This window comes from Nylanderia fulva, unplaced genomic scaffold (genome assembly GCF_048542155.1).
Source record: "Nylanderia fulva isolate GAGA-0341 unplaced genomic scaffold, ASM4854215v1 Scaffold6, whole genome shotgun sequence".
Taxonomy (NCBI): domain Eukaryota; kingdom Metazoa; phylum Arthropoda; class Insecta; order Hymenoptera; family Formicidae; genus Nylanderia; species Nylanderia fulva.
In genome coordinates, this window is record NW_028190698.1 from 2,896,245 (window position 1) to 2,900,187 (window position 3,943).

Here is a 3,943-nt window from a genome sequence, read left to right on the forward strand (position 1 = left end):
TTACACGCCGCGCGCGCGATACCGCCGTATAGTTCTCTTTTATCGCCGGTATTACTTCTCGCATTTAGATATTGTGCGCTGGTACCGCCCGTATATATCCGTTCCACAGGCCCTGGCCGCGCATTTATTATTATTACCCCGAACGGCCGGCTCACCGACAGAGAGAGAGAGAGAGACAAAAGGGTCGAGTAGGAGGGAGATATACCTCTATATTGCGGGACACGTTAAACGGTCCTCCCTCGCATCGCGCACCATCCACGGAATCCTCTGCTCGTGAGAGCTCTATTTTGCATGGAGGGATCGGAAGCTCACTTCCCATCGCCGAGCCTCGTGTACCGTTGGGGGTTGTACGGGGTGTACGAATTTGTGCACGCGGATGTAGACGGGGTGTGTCCCGAAAAAATTCCTCTATTTTTTTATTCCACTTTAAATCGAACAGTTTTATCTCCTCGTTGCGCGCCAATGTTTGGACAGGAAATCCGGCTGTGAAGGAAAGACGTTGAGAGAAGAAGCTTGGATATTTATTAATTGATTGCTGGTAATTAATTAGAGACGAACGATCTTGTGCTATGTAGTTCAATTTTGGTGAAGCTTTATCTGTCGAAAAATAAAAAAAATTTATATATAACGGAGGAAAGTATCTTTACCCTAATAGCATAACATATCCGAAAGATATTCAGAGGATATTCAGAGGATGTCCAGAGGACGTTCGAACATCCTCAGCATGTTTTTTGAACGTCTTCGGGGTATATGTGCTGTTAGGGTAGCGAATCGAAGGGGGTTGGAAAATTTCCATTCAAGAAGAGGTAAAGGGATATTAAAATTCCCTTTTCGCTTCTGAAAATGACTGTCGAAAAATTTTAAAAATATAACGGAGGAAAGTATCTTTAACGAATCGAAGGGGGTTGGAAAATTTCCATTCAAGAAGAGATGGGGAATATAAAAATTCCTTTTTCCCTTCTGGAAATGTCTGTCAAAAAATTAAAAAAAAAAAATATATATATATATATAACGGAGGAAAGTATCTTTAACAAATCGAAGGGGGTTGGAAAATTTCCATTCAAGAAGGGATGAGGAATATAAAAATTCTGAAAATGTCTGTCAAAAAATTAAAAAAAAAAAAATATATATATATATAACGGAGGAAAGTATCTTTAGCGAATCGAAGGGGGTTGGAAAATTTCCATTGAAGAAACGAGGGGGCTAAAAGTCCCCTTTTCCCTTTTATGGCGCCACGTAATCGGGACACCCCGTAGACACTCGGAGAGACCCACCAACCGCGCTTGGGCGTTAACCGATGTCAGCGGAACCGGCCCCAAGAGTCGCAACGTGCCCAACGTAGGAAAAACCAACGCGTTTCCCTGCCTCGAGCCCCCTTTATCGTCCCCCTTTTTACTCCGCCTACCGCTTGTGAAAATAATCCGCGTTCTGTCCGCCTGGTTCGGAATAAAAACCGGGGATTCTCACATCGAGCGGGAGGAGTGGAACGAGTGGAGAAGGAAGGGGGGCAGGAAGGGGGGTGTAGAAGAGGGGGTGACACCGGCTCGTTGTCCCCGTTCGAGAGATACGCGAATGTGCTCTCGTTTCGCGTCAAATCGCCAAATTTTCGAGAGACCGTCGGTGCTTCCTACCGAACGATCATCGTTTCCCCCAACGATTCTCCACCCCCCCACGTTCCCCGCCATCACCGCCATCATCATGACCACCCTTCCGTTCCCCATCCATCTATCAGCCGCCTGTGAACATGGCCGAGCGATAGCGCGCGCGCGCGCACATTACACTTTGTATAGTTCACTACTGTTAACTCGGCCTTAAAAGAAGAAAACAAGTGACGTAAACTGCCTCAAATTATTAACATATATATATAATATATATATATATATATATATATGTATAGTTTTTATGCGGAGCGGCCCGGGATTTCGGACGCGGTTTTTTTTTCTTTCGATTTCTTCGAAACTCCAGAACAAGATCGCGAAATGTCAAAGAAACGTCAAAGTAACGGAGTGGAAAAGCCAAACCGGGCCACCCCGTATAATGTACGACGCTAGCGCGCCCTTACTACTGACTGAGCAAGATAAAAAGAAGCCTATATCGTGTATAATGTACGTTAAAATATCTGCAATATGCATTGCGTATACTTGACGACGGAGAATTAAGGTGTCATTTCATGCGCAGCAGTTTGTTGCTATTGAAGTTCAATTGAACCACAGCAAAGGCAGCAAAGAACATGCACGTTGATTCTAATTATTATATTAATTGAATAATGGATTTTAAGAATAAAATATATTATTATGAGAATATAGGAGCAAAAATCGTAATTTTAACCTCAAAATAATGAGAGATCAAAGTAATGTGCTCTGATAAGATTGGATCACGTGACTATTTGCTGCTGCAGCATGAAAGGGCACCTTTAGACGAACGCACGCGTTTTTTTTGTATGTGTGCAAGAGAAAGAGAGATAGAATTAGAGCTGTTCCGCCAGGGACCAGCTGGCGACGCGAATTAACATCGAAACACGAATTCGCGTTAATGTCGAAAGGTAAGATTTAGCGCTTGCGCGAGAGAAGAAGCAGATTCCTCTCTCTCTCTCTCTCTCTTTCTCTCTCTCTCGGGGGCTAGAGCGAGGAGAATCGCGTAATGGGCGATAATTATACCGCTCGCGAGACCGTCAAATACAATCTCCAGACAACCTCTCGTAGTAACCGACCGCGTTTGCGGTCACCGAATACTCTCTCTCTCTCCGAACGTCGTTCCTCATCCATGCCTGCCGGTGGTGTAACTCTGATTAATTATTTTATCGGGATCAAGTAGTCTTCCCGGTCGAGAATATATGTGCATGTATACGTCGAGCGAATCCTCACATCGGACGAAACTGGAGACCATTCGATTAATGCGAGATATCGCCGGCCATTAGAATAATTTATCGCGACGCCGCTATTCGACTCTCGAGCGGAAGGAGAAAAGAAGGATCATTTTATAATTCATATTCTATCCGTAGCAGAGGATCCGACTTTTCCCGGTTCGGAGGAACTAAAAAGAAGTAATTTCCAATTTGGATATCATTTATCTTTTTTTTTTTCACCCTTCTGCCGCGAGTTGGAAGGTTGGATCCTCGCTTAGGAGATATCGGCCGCGTTTAGTGGAAAAAGCAGCTTTGCAGCTCTTATAAAACTCGTGAACCTTCATCTTAGTTGAATCTAAGAGCATATACACCAATCAGACTCACGAATTTTTCAACAGAGTTGCAAAGCTGCTTTCACCCCTCTCTCTTTCGCGGGAATGTTTCGATTTCACCGAGCGGAAGTGCAAAATTCCTAACAGGAAGATTAGAAGCGAACGGGGGCGAAGACGCGGAGGGACAAAAGTATCGATTCAGCCGGTCGGCAATGGACGCCGATAATTCCTCCTTGCTTATCGCGCGCTGGGATCCGAGGAGAGACCAGAAGACACGCTTGGTCTGTTTGACGAGATAAGCTCGTTTCTCGCGAGAGGGAAAGAGAGAGAGCCTCTCTCTCTCTCTCTGTCTCTCCGTGCATGGCCGCTTGTGAAAGCGCAACGGGGTGGAGAACACAGAGAGTCACTGTGTGTTGCGGGTTCCTGGATTCCCGTGCGGCTTTAAAGCTCGGATCGCGCGACGCTTTTTCGGTCCTGCTCTCGCGGAAAAAGCCACGCTGTGTGTCTGCGTGTGCACATGTGTGTATGTATTGTACATGTCACGCGCGAGATTATGCCGGGCAGACGTACGACTTTACATCTGTTCTCTTCTTTTTTTTTTTTTTTTTTTTTTGCAAACGGAGCGGAGTTCCGTTCGCGACGTGAGGAATTTATGCGTTCGAATTATATTAGAAACGCTAATTTAGCCGATTTCGAAGGCTGAAACCGCCTCGTGAGCTGTCTCTCTTTTTTCCTTTTATTTTATTAAATTTTTTGTGTGTATGTA